We start from the raw sequence: 19,264 nt of genomic DNA on the forward strand, positions 1-19,264 counted from the left end.
TTCCACCTTAATCAGTCCATCGTTTTTCCCACCTTCTTTCTGAGGCCTCATTCCCACCCAGGGGAGTGGGCTCTTCATAACTTGGACTGTAAAAGGGCCTTGGCTTTCATTTAGATCGCACAGCCAGCCACAGGCAGTCCACTCAGCTCTTTGTGTCCTTTGATACCAACAGGCTGGGAACGGCAGAGGGTAAACAGACCTTGTCTAACTGGCTGGTGGATTGCCTCGCCTTCTGCTATGCACAGGCAGGCCTTCTGTTAGCCGGCAGAGTTAAGGCTCACTATGTGTGGGCTAGAGCGACGTCTGTGGCTCATATGCGAGCAGTCCCCATTGTCAAAATTTGCTGAGCTGCAACCTGGTGTTCTCTTCATATGTTTGCGGCTCATTGCTGCTTGGATAAAGATGGGTGTCAGGACAGTGCCTTCGGTCAATCTATCCTGCGCAACCTGTTCCAGACTTGAACCCAACTCTTCCTGTTCATGCCTCTTGTGGGAACCAGACTGTCCCCACTGACCCACAGCGCCATAGTTGTGGCCATTGGCACCTAATTAGGTCACTCTTGGTCTCTCCTGTTAACATGGACAGTCTGGAGCTTGGTATTCACCCACATGTGAGGACTACCATCCTGCTTGTCCTAGGAGAAAGCGCAGTTGCTTTACCTGTATCAGGTGTTCTCCTAGGATAGCAGGATGTTAGTCCTCAGGAATTCCGCCCGCCTCCCTATGGAGTTGGGTTTTCCTTCCGGTTTGTTGTTTTATTTGCTCGTATTTTCATCTATGTTACGAGACTGAAGGGGTCTTCGCGTGGACGTGCAGAGAGCGGCATGCTGGGCATGCTCAGTGTGCTGGTCAAAGCTTCTAGAAACTTTGACAAAAGTTTTTTATGCCAGGCTCTATCGGATGATGTCACCTACATGTGAGGACTAACATCCTGCTGTCCTAGGAGAACACCTGTTACAGGTAAGCAACTGCACTTTCTGCCTCAGAAACTCTGCCATCTATCACGGGGCAGAAGAAACAAAGAAGTATTGCATACCTTAACGGTATAGAGTTTAAATTACTATGGCAAATTGTGGCTGTATTAGCTGTGATTTTCAAGTAGTCTGTGCCGGTTATTTTTTGAGAGGCAAATCTTATGCTGTCAGAGTCTGGAGTTTTTTATACTGGAATTCAGTTTGGGTATATGACAAGGTGGATAGGCCTCTGCATCCACTGGTGTCACAATTTTGCACCCCTCATACCTATAACAGGCAAGATTAAAAGATCAACACTTTGTGCATTCAAGAAATGGTGGTGGGTTCTAACACTGAGACAGGTTACAAAAATAAAGAAAGATACAATTTGTTCTTAGTTTACCAGGCTGATAGGGGATTCCCTTAGCAGATTATGTGCTGGCATACACTGGTGCTTGTAGCTTGGGAGCAGGAGTTATCACAGGATTGGAAAACATTTTCCCTGACTTACCAGACTTATGAAACAGGCAGCAAATCCTGGTCCTACTCCAGAGGGGTCACAGCCTCTTCATTCTGTCACAGGGCAGGCAGGCTGGGTTAGGATTTCCCCCAGCAGGAATAAGTCCAGGCTTGGGGGCAGGGCCGAACTGGGTCTTCTGCCTATACCAGCCAGCTTCCCTGCAGGCGGAACCCTTGGGTTCTGGTGGCCGGCAGGACTTATCCAGAAACATGGCTGGTGCTGGAACACATCACAGGCTGGGAGCTGGAACAGACTGAGAGCCAGAACAAAGCACAGGCTGTGAGCTTAATACAGGCAATGCTAGTGAGAAGGCTGGAATCAAGGGTGGGCTTGGACCACAGGCAAGGGCAAAGCCTGGGATAGCATGCAAGGGACTGGATTAGGCAGGGCTAGACCAGAACTGGACTAGACAAGGGCTGGAGAAGGACAGGACTAGACAGCCAACAATAAACAAGAAGAACCCAAATTGGGCACAAGGCTGGTTAGGCAAACCTAGAAGGCCACATAGCAGGATGGAAACATCCAAGAGGGAACTGAGCACAACAGGTAGGCCTAGAGAGGCCGCAGAGCAAGAACAGAAGGCCTGGAAAAGCCGCAGAGCAAGACCAGATGGCCTAGAAAGGCTGCAGAGCAAGACAGGTGGCCAAGTTAGTCCACAAGGCAAGGCAGGAGGCCACAATAGACCACATGGCAAGGCAGGAGGCCACAATAGATCACAAGGCAAGGCAGGAGGCCACAATAGATCACAAGGCAAGGCAGGAGGCCACAATAGACCGCAAGGCAAGGCAGAATAGTAAGACAAAGGTGGCCAGGTTAAGGAGCCGAGGTATCTTGATAAAGAGGCAACAAGCAAATGGATAGGCTGGGTTAAGTAGGCCTGGAGTTGCTTCCACATGTGATCAGCAATAGGACAGCTGTGAACAAGACCCACTGATGACCTCTGCTTGCATGGGAGCTGAATAGCAGGCCAATTCATGGTAGTTTTTAATTATAAATGAGTAATTTTGTCAAGTATTCTATTGATGAACAACTTATTTATCATTTTGTATTTAGTCTGAACATACTTTTATACCACTTGAATTTGGCGATACAGAAACATCACATTTAAAATCTTTTGACAAAATAATATTTCCAACTGCTCTAATATAGTGCTTTATTCTGATAATTAGGAAGATTTGCATATTTTGGATAACTGAAAATGAAATGTATTGATTTTCCATGTGGTTTTGTTTTTTCTTTTATGACGTTGATTTCTCTAAAGCTTTTGCCTGTAGGCATTTTTATTTGTAGTTAAAAAGTGCTTAAAAAAGAAAGTCTACAACTATACTACATTCATATTGTTTGGGTAAATGATAGAGAGGTCCGGGCTACCACCAGTTTTAGGTGATCTTACTCGCTTGCCTGGCTTGCTGACACCCTTCATATAAACAATTTGTGTACATGTTTTGCTATTATTAATTTTGTTCTCACTGTTCCTTTTTTGTTTGGATAATCTTCCATGACCAGATTGAGAAAGTCCAACTCTAAAGGTACTGATTCTTGCACAGTTTCATTGCTATGAAAATTAAACACAAACTTGATTTTCTGTAAACTCAATATGATCCCTGTAATTGAGGGGGTTGCTAACTTTTCCTTTAGAATCAAGCACACAATATATTTGCTTCAGTATCTAAATTGAAATGTAATGGTTTTCAAGTCTTAGTACTGGAAATCTGTTTCTGTGTTTAAAATTTATTTTAATCAATGACAATAAAGCATTCAAAATGTCACAAAATTTCTTATACCCTTTGATGGAGTGACCTTGTTTTTCCCCTTTTTGTGTGTGCAAGACCAGGCTAGATGCCTGGTCCATCTTAAATCCCCCAGAGGGAGAGAGCTCTGTGGGCAGGACCCTGATGGTCAGGGACCAGCTGGAGCAGGATAAGAGCATAAGCCCAGCTGAGTTCAGGAGGCTCTCACATCTCCAGGAGAGGTAGCTCCTGTAAATCTATTCTGTCAAAACGCAAGGGAGTGGAAAGTGTACTGCAAAGGTAGGCAGTCATTCTTATTGTTGAAGTACTGTTAAAGTGAACGTGGATTTGAAAAGGCTGGAGTCAGTCTGGTTTTCTGCTCCAGCTATGGTGATTTGCTCGGTGACCCTCACATATAGTGTCAGCTCAGTGAATTTTTTCTAAAACTTGGCACAGAAAAAACCCCAAGTCCCCAAGAGAGGACTGTGATTTGAAGTTTGTCATGTGGCCTGTCAAGAGGTTGGAGGCAAAGCGCTGCTCAAGGAGTAGGCAGCCACAGTTTGTGTGGCTCAGGGAGCGCATAGAAATAAAGAGGAAATGTTTGTCTAGCCTTACCTAAGAAAAGGGCCTGGGAGAGAAGAACAGTGCTGCTAGGGTTTCAGAGCACTGACAGTAAAAGCTTGCTGGCTCATAGAAGAGCACAGAAGAAAAAAAAATGTTAACTCCCTTTAAACCAGAGAGTGGTCTATGAGGCCTGGAGGCATGATTTGGTTTTTGTCTTTACAGGCTAAGGAGAAAAGTTCCGTCTGAAGTTAGGACTGCTACAGAATGTAGTTAGTGCTGGTGAGGGCAGGGGTTTTTTTTTGCTTTTTTTTCCTTTAAAGTGAAAAAGAGAGAGAGAAAAGCAGTTGAACACTATGGCTGGAAAGAGGGTGTGGCCCTTGAAAAAGCTGCCAGAGTTGGCTGTGAGTGCTGTGTGTCTTTCCAGAAGTAAGCAAGTTACTCTACAGCAAGGATTTCAGCTGTCACGAGCCTAAGCAGTACTACTGAAAACCTAGTCTGGATCTAGTGGGTGTACTGCAGTGCAGGTAAAAGAAGAAAAAAAAAGCCAAAGAGTTTTAAAGAATTGCATAGCTATGTACGTCTGCATAGTGGTAGTTCCCCGGTCTTAAGAGCCAGATGAGAAGGAGAACCTGAGACTGGAGGTTTGTCAGATGGAAAGGCCAACTAGGCGAGTGAGGCCAGAGAAGCTACTCCCAGATGCTATAGATGCCCAGAAAGAGGAATGGCCAGAAAGCAGATAAAAAACGTAGACCAATCGTCTTAGTTGTAAGAGTATATTTATTGATAATAGTATCAAGGTTTAAACAATTAGAGCATAATAATCCAAAGCATCTGACTCTGGCCAAGTTTCGCCTACAAAATGCATCAGGGGCTACAAAAAATAAATAAAACCAAATTCAAATCAAATACACAATTGTATAAAATCAATAGATAAATAAACCCTGTACAAGCACTTTTAAATAACACTCACAATAAAAAAAATGTTGTTATATGTTATAAAAAAACAATGTTAAAAATAATGGATAGAAACAAAAAACTGCATATATTCAAGAAATAGAACACTGAAGTCTTTTGGATGATGTGAAACTTGTCAAGGAATAAAATATGAAATCAAATAGCCGGAGAGGATAACCAATAATTATATGCATGCAGTAGAGAAATTCAATGTATATAATTTAAACCAGTAAAGACTTAAGGAATAAGGGAAGTGAAATGAACAAAAAAAAATATATACTGTTTATTCCCTAACATCAATAGATGTATATATTAACTAAAAAAACTACTTTATTTATGAATTCTAGTTATATTATGTGGACAGCTTTCTTTATTTTTTTATAATTTTCTCTTTATTAAATATTTTTTTATTACAACATGAAACATATTACAGTACATAATATAAGCAAACTTGTGTTCAATTCACATTAATCCATAAGGCAAAAAGTTTAAAATAAACCTTACTTGTCTCATAAGATCCTTATAATTAGGGGGACCAAAAAAGAAAAAACATAGGCAACAGTAAACCAGAGGAAAGGTGGTTAATCTATTTTACTTTGAGGCCCTACTCGTCTGCTGTTACTTTACCCAATTTAACCTCAGTTTTATCGATTAGGAAAGTTTCAAGGTGGGATGATTCAGAAAAAATAAACTTCTTGCCTTGAAAATTTATAAAACATCTGCACGGAAATTTCAAATAAAAGGTGGCCCCAATCTCTAGAGTTTTACTTTTCAAAGCTAAGAAATGCCTTCTACGAGCCTGAGTAGGCTTGGAGACATCAGGGAAAACATATTTTCTGACCACAGAAAAGTAGATCCTTGTTTTTAAAAGATTTTTCAAATACAACTTCATTCTCTTTTTCCAAGGAAAAAGAAACAATGTTGCTCTTTTATTTGTAATATCAGTAGATTCTTCAAGGAATGTTGATATACCTGGGCTACTCTCCTCTACCCTACCTGCTGGATTATTTGGCTGGGTAGAAAAATAAAATATTTTAGATATGGATGGAATTTCATTTTCTTCATATGCTAGATTTTTCCGTAAAAACTTCCTAAACATTTCGTAAGGAGATAACAATCTTGTTATTGGAAAATTTACAAAACGTAAGATTTTAATTCTTATCAAATTTTCAATATTGTCCAACTATGGGGGTAGATTTTCAAAGGGTTACGCGTGTAATATATGCGGGTAACCCCCGAAAACCTACCCCTGCGCACACCGAGCCTATTTTGCATAGCCTTGGCGGCGCATGCATGTCCCGGGGCTTCGAAAAAGGGACGAGACGTGGGCGTGGCGGCAATCCGGGGCGATCCAGTGGCAGGCGTAACTCCGTCAAATAAGGTAGGGGCGGGGATTTAGGTAGGGCCGGGGGGGGGGGGGGTGTTAGGGAAAGGGAGGGAAAGGTGGGAGGATCGAAAAAAATCGGAGCGGCCTTGGAGGAAACTGGGAAAGCCATCGGGGCTCCCCTTGGGCTCGGCGCGCGCAAGGTGCACAAGTGTGTGCATCCCCTTGCGCGCGCCAACCCTGGATTTTATAACATGCGCTCGGCAGCGCACGCATGTTATAAAATCGGGTGTACATTTGTGCGTGCCGGGTAGTGCGCACAAATGTACCCCGCGCGTGCTCCTTTAAAAATCTGGCCCTATGTATGTAACATCAGACTAACAGTTATATGCATACTTTCAGCATTCTGAATATTCTGAACTTTCGTTGATAAAATTTTAACAGATAATTCCATCTCACTCAATCTTTTTCCCTGATCTTGAATAGTCAATCTATTAACATTCATTAAAGAAGAAAGAGAAGAGTTCACCTGTGATACATTTGAGGCAAGTTTAACCAGCATTCTCTATAAATCTCCCAGTGTAACATTGGATGAATCTACAGAGTTCACCTGGGAGCTTCCAATGCCTAGAATGGGGGTTCCATTCTCTACTTCTTGATGTTGCAAATTCCAGCAGGATGTTACAGCAAATTTCACCGATGGAGAATGTAATTCTCGATCACTTTCAATGGAACTTTCCCTCTCTGTTACACCTGGAGGTTGAGGAGGTGTTGGGCCGTTGCCCGGACTCAAAGAGACATCCAACATGTCTCGAACGCAGTCCTCCATTGAGCCAATCCAATAGGCGGCTGGAGATGAGGTGACAATCTTTGCCTTCCTTTTACTACCCATGTAAATCAATAAGGCAAATTCAATCAAAGGCAGTTTAATCCAGTCTAAGCCGCGTGCACTGCCGTGGGATTTAAAGGTCCCGCGGCCCCTGGAAGATGACGTCCTTGAACGGCTCAGGACTTCAACTGGTTCTTTTTTTAATTAAGTCTCATCAAAGTCCATTGGTTACCAGGTAGGCTTCCTGTGAACCTCCTCTCCTCCACCTTAGTCCCCCAGCTTTCTTTATTCAGACTGTGTGAATTCCTTAATTCAATGTCGACAGAGAAACAATGATTGTAGAATTAATGCTCAAAAACAATATTCACCATATATCTTTCAAAATCTTTATGTAAGGAAGAATGCAGTTCTGTACCTTCATCCATGGCACATACATATCTTAACATAATGTTTCACTATTGTCACAAGTTGCAACAATTGAGCACGGTTAGTGGTGCTACATTATTAACAGATTGATAGCAATGTGTCGGATATCGTGGACCTTGTATAAATCAATTCCAGTTATTGCAGCTTTGTAAATTGTATAATTTAATCAGAAAAAGGAAGCGCTGATTATATAAGACTTATGAACAATATGAGAAAAAACAAATGCCGATATTACATTAGCATGTAGCAAATTTAAAACTAATTGGAGAAAATTCTTTTTCACTCAGTGCACAATTAAACTCTGGAATTTGTTTCCAGGGGATGTGGTTAGTGTAGCTGGGTTTTAAAAAGATTTGGGTAAGTTCTTAGAAGAGAAGTCCATTACCTGCTATTAATCAAGTTGACTTGGGGCGGATTTTAAAAGGGTTATGCGCGTAACCCTAAACCCCCCCCCCTGTGGGCGCCAAGCCTATTTTGCATAGGCTCGGCGGCGCGCACAAGCTCAGAGACACGCGTATGTCCTGGGGTTTGCAAAAATGGGCGGGGTGTGGGTGTGTCCGGGGCGTGGTGTCGGTCTGGGGGCGTGGCCGAGTGCCCCAACACAGCGGTCTGTGTCGGGGGCCTTCCGCGCCGGGTGACAGCCGGCGTGTGCAAGTTACGCCTGACAGAGGCAGGCGTAACTCAACAAAATAAGGTAGGGGGGGATTTAGGTAGGGCTGGGGGGTGGGTTAGATAGGGGAAGGGAGGGAAAGGTGGGGGGGGGGGAACAAAAAAAAAGTTCCCTCCCACGGAGCGGCCTTGGAGGGAACGGGGAAAGCCATCAGGCTTCCCCTAGAGCTCGGTGCGCGCAAGGTGCACATAGGTGCACCCCCTTGCATGCGCCGACCCTGGATTTTATAACATGCGCCCAGCTCGCCCATGTTATAAAATCGGGTGTACATTTGTGCACGCACAAATGTACCTCCCGCACATAATTTTAAAAATCTGCCCCTCTGAAAATAGCACTGCTATTACTAGCATCAGTAGCATAGGATATACTTAGTTTTTGGGTACTTGCCAGGCACTTGTAGCCTGGATTGGCCACTGTTGGAAACAGGATGCTAGGCTTGATGGACCATTGGTTTGACCCAGTATGGCAATTTATGTTCTTATGTTCTTAAATAACTCGCGTGAAGTCTTAATTTTTAACTGAGATCATAATCATTACTTTTCAAAGTTATTAGTAAAGGCTTACTTCGCAACCATACATCATCTTGGCATGTCATGCACACTCTATTAGTCAGCTCTGGAGGCTTTGTCCTCTAAGGAAATAATGTTCTTTTTAAAATAATTTAATAACTATTTTCTAAATAAAATATGGATGACATGCCAAGATGATGTATGGTATGCGAAGTAATGACTATGGTCTCGGTTAACAATTAAGACTTCGTGCGAGTTATTTAATATCGGCATTTGGTTTTTTCTCATATTGTTCATAAGTCTTATATATCGGCGCTTCCTTTTTCCGATTAAATTATACAATTTACAATGCTGAAATAGCTGGAATTGATTTTTGCAAGGTCCACGATATCTGATGGATTTCTATCAGTCTGTTAATAATGTAGCACCATTTACTGAGGGTATTAATATATTTACGGCTGATGCTCAATTGTTGCAAATTGGGTCAATAGTGAAACATGTAATGTTAAGATATGTATGTTGCCATGGATAAAGGTACAGAACCACATTCTTCCTTACATAAAATAAAGATTTTTCAAGATGTATGGTGAAATATTGTTTTTGAGCATTAATTCTACAATCGTTTTTCTCTGTAGAAATATTGATTTAAGGAATTCACACAGTCTGAATAAAGAAAGCTGCCTGCATAAGATAACTATAATTCATAAATAAGGTATTTTTTAGTTAATATATAAATCTATTGATGTTAGGACTTATTCCTTAAGTCCTTACTGGTTTAAATTATATACATTGAATTTCTCTAATACATGCATACAATTATTGGTTATCCTCGCCGGCTATTTGAGTTCATATTTTATTCCTTGGCAAGTTTCATCTCATACATAAGACTTCTGTTTCTTGAATATATGCAATTGTTTTGTTCTAGCCTTTATTTTTAACATTGTTTTTGTATAACCATATAATAAAAATTTGTTTTTAATGTTAGTGTTATTTAAAAGTGCTTGTACAGGGTTTATTTGTCTATTGAAGGTATAGATTTTATACAATTGTGTATTTAATTTGAATTTTGTTCTATTTTTTTTTTTTTTTTTTTTAGCCCCTGATGCAGCCCACTTTGTAGGCGAAACTCAAACAGAGTCAGGTGCTTTGGATTATTATGCTCTAATGGTTTAAACCTTGATCTCATCAATAAATATACTCTTACAACTAAGAAGACTGGTCTACATTTTGTATCTGCTTCCTAGCTCTTATAGACCATCTACCAGAGAGAGGAATGGCTATAGATTGTAACAGAAATACAGGTGTTAGCTGCAGAGATGGACCAAGTACTAATGAAGATGTGGCAGTGCGTTCTCAGGGAACCAGTGGATGATTTTATAGTTGGAAACACTGCTGGGAGCCAAGAAACAGTGCCATGGAAAGCCTGGAGTGAGGGGCTGTGGAGACCCCTGAGAGAGGTTCCAATGAGAGCCCTAGAGAGAGCAACATAGACTGTCCAGAAGAAGGCGGTAATGAGTGGCCTTCGAGAGGCCATATCAAGTGGCCAGAGGAAGGCAGCATGGAGGAGCCTGAGAGAAGTGTTGCCAAGGGGCCAGTTGAAGAGGCCACAGAGGCTATGGAGTTTCAGGTGAGAGGGACTAAAGAGCCAATGCATGGCACTGATGAGTCAGCAAGAGCCACGGTAGAGTCGCCAGAGGGCGCTAATCATGACGGTGCAGAGAAGGCACAAGTCACCGCAGAGATGAATGAAGAGAACTCATTGCAAGTCCCACAGCCAGTCCTAAGAAGTCCTGCCAGGGTGAAAGTGGAACCTGGAACTATAAATAGACTCAGATGAAGGACTATGGGTGGACACTGGGCAAAGGGTGCAGTAGGTTATTCTAATAATGTTGTCCGGAGTAACCCTAATATGTGGGGATGAGTCTGCCCCTAGATCCCTGACCCCAAGCCTAGCTGATGGGAGTCCAAATGAAGGGGATTGGGTGAGTGTTACTCACTGGATAGAATCCGGGGAGAGTAGTAAAGGACCAATGGGTCTAAGCTTGGGGGGGGGGGGGGGGGCGTTATGTGACAGAGTGACCCTGTTTTTCCTATTTTTGTGTGTGCAGTTCCAGACTAGATGCCTGGTCCACCTTAAATCCCACAGAGGGCAAGAGCTCTATGGGCAGGATTCTCAGGGCAGGGGAATTGTTTGAGGATGGATCAGCTGGGGCTGGGTAAGAATTTGTTTATTATTGCTTGATTAATCGCAATTAATTACATTTGTAAACCAAAACGTTGAACAGTCAAAATTTAAACAGGGCTGACATATTAAAATTTAAAAATTAACCAAAAATATCATCTAAATTGTATCCATACTAATTAAAAATCACAAAAACAAGGCACTTAAAAAGAAAAAAACCCCCATAAAATAATTATGAAAAATATAAAATATAGTCACAAAATTAAACTAAAGTAGAATATAATCTAAAATATATCAAAACAGGTAAAAAGTAACCAAAGATATGATAATTCAAGTCAAAATTGAAATGATCAAATAGTACTAAGATGAGGGAAGGCTAGTATAAAAAGATGAGACTTAAGCTTTGTCTTTCTAAATTTCAAGAATTCGTTATCAAGTCTGATATTAAGGGGTAAAGAGTTCCAGAGACAGGGAGCTAACCCCCAGAAGAGGGGTTACTTGTCAAATTTGGATGCACTGAAAAAGACCTTTGCAGTAGTGTTCTGTGCTCAATGAAGTCAGTTGAGTTGAGTTATGAGAGAGACCATGAAATAGTGCATTACAATGGTCTCGTCTGAAGAGAACCAAAGAGTTAAAGTTTTTAAAACAAAACTATCCAAATAGCGCCGAAGACATCGTATAAATCTAATAAAATTAAAATAAAATACGGCCTTAAGGACCTTGGAAATACAGTGAGAAAAATTGAGCTGACTGTCAAAAAAATATCTAAAGTAGTGATTGTGATTTTAATTGGAATGGCACAGCCTGCTATAATGAGAGCTGGAAAAGGACTAGAAGTATGAGTAAACCAAATAGCTTCAGACTTAAGAGGATTTACCTTAAGCTTAGATGAAAGTAGCCATTCAGATATTCGGGATAAACAGTTATTGAAATCAGAAAAAGTGTTCGAAGTATTTGGGTTGAAGCTGGCAAGAATCTGAATGTCGTCAGCGTAAAAATACCCAGAGAAACCCAAGCTTTGAATTTGTGGCGAGAGGGGCAAGATATACCGTAAGTTAAAGAGTACAAGAGAAAGAGTAGAACCTTGGGGTACACCACTAAGAAGTGGGACAAAGGAAGAGTATAAAATAATCCCAGCTGAATTCAGAAGGCCCCCCGCGTCTCCAGGAGAGACAGTTCCTGTAAATCTATTCTGACGAATCCCAAGGGAGTGGGAAATGTACTGCAAAGGTAGGCAGTCATGCTTATTTTGAAATACCGTTAAAATGAATAAAGTGAAAGTGCATTTCAAAAGGCTGGAGTCAGTGTGGTTTTCTACTCCAGCCAAGGTGATTTGCTCAGTCACCCTCACATACTTCTTTTATGGCAATTTTCAAATACACATCATTTTATGGTGTAGATAAGGACCATCATACTACTAGCTTCAGGCTAAAGAAATTTCAGTATTAAGCTGCAAGCTTTATGCCTTATTTTGCTTGCAACAATATAATTATAGTTCCACACTCCTATCATGAAAATGTCAGCAATTTGAACATTAATTTAGCATTTTTTTTTTCATTTTCTAATTGCACATAAAAATATTGTTTTCTTTTCCCACATTTCAAAAACGGTCCCCACACAGTTGATAATGCAAGACAAGATTCACTCTAGTTAATAGCCTGACATAATCTATTCATACTGCTTCAGGAGCCCAACTTCCACAAAACACTGCCAGCCATTTCATTTTGCCACGCACTCGTCTCCATATTATTGCACAGTCACCAGAAGACACAAACAAAAGGTTTTAAATTTCCATCAACCAGTAACATTTTTCCACATTAATTAGATCCAACAAATATAAATTATAACAGCTGTCAAATGTAAACACCAAATAGTGGAGAAGCACTTAGAACCACACACTACATATTAAGATAATGAATCCATTGTTCACATTGTGCCAATGTCAGCAATCTGTCCCCACCTGGGCAATCCGTTTGAACCTGCTCAAGTACAGGCCATCAAATATCTTCAAACATTTTATTGCATTGCGTAAAATGTTCAACTAAAGGTGCTTCCTGTTTCCCCGTGTTCAAGTATTATGTTCAATGAGTCAGGTATGAATCATATTTTGCTTTTCCCACATAAAACAATATATATGGACAGACAAATATACCACATATGTGGACGTACAGCTCACATGATGTTTAGGGACAAAGCACCAACCCGATGAAAAATATGTATCCAGTTCTTTCCATTTTAAAGAACACCTAGAGCATTTGCCACGCGGGAATATGCCATTCTCTATGGATTCCTGTTGACCAGTAGAGGATATGTGTAACAGTGCAGACCTAACCAGTCTATCCATAATGTTGTTCCCCTAGTGAAGTCAAACATCTTGGCTGAATACTCTAAACAAAGAGTATGTTTGAGTGGGTGACTGCCTGTGTAGGTGAGAGCCCGTGTATGTGTGTGTGTGCGCATGTGAGTTGATAAAGTTTGTACAGCTCTCCATCCCCCAGTCCACAACAGTCTGGCTGGAAATTGAAATATACCAGGTATGAAGAGAGGGAGATTTTTTAAATCCTTATTAGTTTCATTATTGGTATTTTGGGAAATTTTATAAACATTTTTTATGAGGTTTTAATTATTGGATGTTCTATTCTTCAGTTTTTAAATATTGTTGTAATTAGTATGGTTTTATTTGTATGATTGATGTTTATATTTCTTTATTTTGTTGTTTGTTGGTCTCTTATTTTGCCTTTGGTAAGGGTCTGTATGTGTTCTTTATGTGATCAAGGTGAGGGATTCTGCTAGTTTATGGTTTCTAGGGGTCTATGGCAGTCCGTCTTGTTCGTTTTTCAGTAGGAGGTGTAATGGTCTTCTTGGGCCTGATGTAATATTTGCAGTGTTGCTCTTTCCTGGGTAGGGCTGTTGTCCTGGAGTTAGTGTTGTATTGAAATGGCAAATTCGTCTTTATTGTTGGCAGGCTGTGATGGCTTTTGTTGGAGCTATGTCAGTATTATCGAAAAATACTGTACGTAAGTTACTGAGACAATATAGCACCCATGTGAATGTCTCTGATCTGATATCTGAAGAAGGGACTTACTGGTATGTAGTTTTAAAAGCTTTTGTACAATATTTTTAGGTTCATGTATTTTATTTTTTTTATTTTACAGGTTTTTTAGGCTGCCTGGCTTGTTTTGTTTTTTAAATAGGATGTATATTGTTGTTTTAGAGCCGCATGTAATATTTCCAGTATTGCCTTTTCGAGGTAAGGTTGTAGTTTGAGTGCAGGCAATTAGTACTGTTTTTGGTATAGGACATTTACTATATTGCAATTGTTTATTCATGGCTTTCTGAGGGGCCAAGCCCACACCCATTATATGTTACAACAGGCCTAATGCTATATGGGTTCCATGTGTCTTTTGAATCTAGGGGAGAGGGGTTGAGGGAGTGAGACTGCTGTAGACCGGGGGGAGGTGACAGTGAGGGCGGATGGGCAGCACATGTGGGAGGGGAAATGGGAGTGAGGGAACGAGACAGAATCCCCTGATATAAATATTACTGCACGCCACTGAATGCTTCCTAATGATTTTGCAAATGTCAGACTTCTTGGTCTCTTCGGCTGCTTGGAGGATGGTATACACGGCAGTCTGTGAGACCTTTTTCTTTCACCAGCGGCTGTTCTTTCATTTTACTAGCAAGACTCTTGGACCCCCTTTTATGGTCTGGCAGACCCCTATGGCTCTACAAACTACAGATTGTGAACCACTGATCTATATAATGGCCCCAGTGCCATAAATTAGAGCTCCAAATGCTGTCATAAAATTAATCTTCTTCAAAATGTGTCACATAAAAATTGCCGAACTTGGTGGTCATTAAGACCTCCATAGTCATCCCTTGGACTTGTAAAAAAAAAAAAAAATTGTCCTGAAATATAAAATAATTATGACACGATGCTAATTGAGCTACTTCAACCTCAAATTCTGTTATACAATACGGAGCTGGCCACTGAGCCAAAACCTGTGCAATGACCTGTAAAGCTTTGTCTTGTGGGATAACAGTGTACAAAGATGTGATATCCAAAGTAACAAACCATGTATCTTCACCTTCCTCCAAGTTATTTAAAAAATTCAGCGTGTGTATACTATCTTTGATATATGATTGTCATTGTTTCACCTACTAAGCAGTCTCCCCCATGCTATGATTTCACCTGCTGTACAACCTCCCCTCCACCAGGGGGGGTGTGTCTTACTTCCAGCTGCGCAAGTCACTACTTCCCTGATCTCCTGATGCCTCAGCCCTGTTCGGCCCAGCTTCTCCAGTACCTCAGTGCCTCTTCATTGTGTTACCTCAGCTCTCTGACATGGCCAGTTTTACCTTGTTCTGCCTAGTCTTGTGGCTTATCCAGGCCTTCTGTCTTGCTCTGTGGCCTCTCACCTTGCTTTGTGGCCTCTCTTGGCCTCTTGTCTTGCTTTTGGCTGTTCCAGGCATTCTGGCCTCCCTCTGCTGCCTTTTTGAGCTTTTGTGATTTACCTTATGGCCTCCAGGCCTGCTAGGTTCCCCTAACCAGCCTTGTGCCCTGTTGGGCTTTCCTGTTTGTTGTAGCCTATTCTGTCTAGTTAAGTCCTTGTCCAATTCTTACCCATGTCCTACCTTTAACAAGACCTGTCCTTGTTCTGTCCTCTCTTTGTCCGGTCCTTGTACTGTCTTGCACTTCCCAGTCTAGTCCCTTATATGTTTCTCAGGTCTTGCCCTTGTCCTCAGTGTCCAGCGTGCCTTGCTCCAGTTCCAGCCTTACCTTGTACAATCTCCTGCTTTCTTGTCTCGCCCCCATGATGTTCTACAGAAGATACATCCTATTGACTGCCAGAACCCATGAGCTCAACCTGAGGGGGAGGGTGTTGGTTAGGCAGAAGATCAGCTCCAGTCCTGTCCTGCAGCCCTATAGCCCTATACCCCTATACTGCTCTTGTGAGGGTAGTCCCTGACTCCAGCCTGCCTGTCCATGACAGACTGAAGAGGCCAAACAACCCCCACAGGAGTGGATGCAGGCCTCCCTGCCAACCCGGTAAGCCCAGAACAGCTTTTTCTGCTCTAGATGCTAGCAATTGTGTTCCTGCCCTGGCAACTCAAGCCATTCTAGATTCTTTGCTTTTTAATGTCTGTCCTGCATGCCAAGTTTTGAGTCCTCCACCCTTCACTGAGTGCTACCCATACCCCTTCCTTAATCCAGACGGAGATTCAAAAAGTGTCAGTATGCTAGCTCTTACTTCATACAGACCTGCTTTTGTTGTTGGGTTTTAAAAATGCCTTCCAAACCACAAACACTGATGTCTGCCAGCATGCAGTCTACAGTGGAAGCTCCTTTGAAAACCCACAGCATGCTCAGACCAAAAGTTAGCTAAAGAAAATTAAAACCACACCTGTAAAGGTAAATTCTGCTTTAATACCTAGCACAGCCTCCTTGAAAAGCACAGCTAATTCAACTACAATTTGCCAACTTACTTTAAATTCCTTATCAGAAAGTACAAATTCTTTTTCTGTTAACAGTACTCCTTCAACTTTTCTTGCCCCAGTCTCAGATGGCAAAGATTTTGAAGCAGAGAGAGCTGGTTGATTCATTCCCGGGAGCCCAGCTGACATTAGGTGCAGGTAGCAAACTGCTAACGAGATCAGTTCTGACTCATAGGAAAGTAGCATGTACCTTTCCCATACTGCCCTTCTCTGGATCCCTCCTGAGTGTACAAGGCTCAAAAACTAACTCCAGTCCTGCTACATAGAACCCAGTCCAGATTGCTGATCCCAGCACAACCAAGTGTTCTGCCTTAAGGGAAGTCCTATGCCTCTGTTCAGTTATGAAAACACCTTTTAATGTGTGCTGCACATTCTATATTATCTTCCCAACTGGAAGAAATGGTTACAGCTTTTTCTATACTGTCTCTACAACCAAATGATCCAGTCCCTGCAGCAAACCACCTCCAGCAGGACTCTGGTCCACTTTATCCACTCCAGGAGAGGTCTGGTCCAGCTATTCCAGCCAGCCCGCTCCAGTTGAGCTGTTCCAGCCACCTAGCCTAGCATCCAAAAAACGTTGAGCCAGCAATCCAGCTTCAGAGAGACTCTGAGCCAGTTGTCCAGCTTCAGAGAGGCCCTGAGCCAACAGTCCAGCCTCAGAGAGGCCTTGATCCAGCCGCTCAGTCTCAGAGAGATACCAGCACAGCCATCCAGTGCCAGAGAGTTTCTAGCCCTATACCTCAGCACTCAAGAGACATTAAATCAGCATTTCAGTGCCCCAGAGAACATGGTTCAGCACTTCAGTGCCAACAAAATTCTGGTTTAAGATCACTGTTCTAAAGATAACCTGGTTCTATACTTCTGTTCCGAGCACCTTTGTCTCTCTTCAAAAACCTGGAATCCACCGACTGCAATTCAAGGAACCACCATGGGAAATGGGACCCAGTTTCCCCGTGCCATGGCTTTGCCTGCGGCGCAGCCTTCCCTCCACCAGGTACCCTCAGTAAGCCCTGCTCCCAGCTGCACAAGTCACAACTTCCCTGGCTTCCTGATGCCTCAGCCCCAGCCCTATTTAACCCAGACTCTCCAAAACCTCAGTGCCTCTTCATTCAGTCACCTCGGCTCTCTGACCTTGCCAGCCTTACATTGTTCTGCCTTTTGTGGCCTATCCAGGCCTACTGCCTTGACTTGTGGCCTCTTTTGGCTTTTTGCCTTGCTCTGTAGGCTCTCTTGGCCTCTTCCCTCCTTTAAGAATTTCCAGGCTTTCTGGCCTTGCTCTGTGGCCTCTATGGCCTTCCAAACCTACCTGCTATGCTCAGTGCCCTCTTGGGCTTTTCTGCTTTAACTTTCAGCCTCTGGGCCTACTAGGTTCTTCTAGCCAGCCTTCTGCCCTGTTGGGCTTTCATGTTTGTTCTTGCCTGTTTTGCCTAGTTCAGTCCTTCTCCAGTCCTTGCCTAAGACCTGTCCTTGTCCCGTCCCGTCCTGTCCTTGTCCAATCCTTGTTTTGTCTTGCACTGCCCACTCCAGTCCCTTATCTGTTTCTCAGGCCTTGCCCTTGTTTTCAGCATCCAACCCACATCCTGCTTCATCCAGCCTGCCTTGCTCTGCCTTGCCTTGTTCCGGTCTCCTGCCTTCTTGTCTCGCCACCATAATGTTCTACATATGGCATGTCCTGCCGACCCCTGGAGCACAAGGGCTCAACCTGTGGGGGAGGGAGTTGGTTAGGCAGAAGATCAGTTCCAATCCTGTACTGTAGCCCTGTACCACTCCTGCTGGGGTGCTTCTTGACTTCAACCTGCCAGTCAGTGACAATGATCGGGCTTCAAAAGGTTTTAACAAATGATCCACAAAAATGGATAAGGGCTCGAGCATTGAGCCCTTAGTGGAGACGGATCTTCCTTGAGATTGTATAAGGGACTTATGCACTTTGGGCAAGGAGTAAAAAAAAAAAACAGGCACCCGAGGAGTTTTATTGACCAAAAAAAATCTTTTTTTTCCATCAAACAACCACATTGAAAACCCCCAGTGACCACCTTCTCAATTAACTGTAAAACTTGATTCGTTGGGTCTGCTGACAGCCTTTGATGAAATTTAGAGTCATCAAGCTGACGTCTAACTTCACTAACATTTTACTCCCTGCTCAATACAACAATACCTCCCCATTTGTCAGCCAGCTTAATGATCATATCCTTCATGGACTGCAGTTCCATCATAGCAGACTTCTCATTTTAGTCATATTGAGAAACATTTTTTTATTATTACTAAGTTTGCCCTCCATTAATTAAATATAAGAACATAAGAAATTGCCATGCTGGGTCAGACCAAGGGTCCATCAAGCCCAGCATCCTGTTTCCAACAGAAGCCAAACCAGGCCACAAGAACCTGGCAATTACCCAAACACCAAGAAGATCTCATGCTACTGATGCAATTAATAGCAGTGGCTATTCCCTAAGTAAACGATTAATAGCAGTTAATGGACTTCTCCTCCAAGAACTTATCCAAACCTTTTTTGAACCCAGCTACACTAACTGCACTAACCACATCCTCTGGCAACAAATTACAGAGCTTAATTGTGCATTGAGTGAAAAAGAATTTTCTCTGATTAGTCTTAAATGTGCTACTTGCTAACTTCATGGAATGCCTCCTAGTCCTTCTATTATCCAAAAGTGTAAGTAACCGATTCACATCTACTCGTTCAAGACCTCTCATGATCTTAAAGACCTCTATCATATCCCCCTGTACAATCTGAATCGCAAGAGCTGTCTCGTTGTCTCAGGAGTAGACCAAAGCCTTAAAAAGATTCACTCAGCTTTTTCTTTTGAACCCAACAATCCGGAATTGCTGTATCCAAATGCATGATCATTAATTGGATAATAGGCTGCATTTCCTCCTATTGTACCTTGACAGGTCTGCTTTAGAAGGGCATATTAAAGATCCTAATGTTAAAGACATTATGGTGTCTGTGGACCATCTTAGGAAACCCTCTATTGAGGAGATTTGCCATGCTGTGACGAGTTTTTTTCATACATTTACTTCTTATTACTGTTTAGATACTTGATTCCCAACTCAACAGTAGGTTTCGACAGTAAGTCTCTTAGGTCTCTTCAA

The 19,264-nt window shown here is 42.2% G+C and overlaps 1 protein-coding gene across 7 annotated transcripts in view; it reads left to right on the plus strand.

The window, feature by feature from the left end:
• Window positions 1–19,264, plus strand: part of TAB2 (TGF-beta activated kinase 1 (MAP3K7) binding protein 2) — a 164,198-nt gene that overhangs the window by 57,271 nt on the left and 87,663 nt on the right. The window contains exons 2-3 of one of the 7 annotated variants that reach the window (XM_029594066.1): window positions 2,979–3,001; window positions 3,302–3,502. The exons of 4 other annotated variants lie outside the window; for them this stretch is intronic. The gene's annotated coding sequence lies outside the window, so the exon portion shown is untranslated. Of the gene's footprint in view, window positions 1–2,978; window positions 3,002–3,301; window positions 3,503–10,604; window positions 10,695–19,264 lie in introns of those variants that run through there. 2 more of the 7 variants (XM_029594064.1, XM_029594065.1) reach the window with 2 other exon arrangements.

Source organism: Rhinatrema bivittatum, chromosome 3 (genome assembly GCF_901001135.1).
Source record: "Rhinatrema bivittatum chromosome 3, aRhiBiv1.1, whole genome shotgun sequence".
Classification (NCBI taxonomy): Eukaryota; Metazoa; Chordata; class Amphibia; order Gymnophiona; family Rhinatrematidae; genus Rhinatrema; species Rhinatrema bivittatum.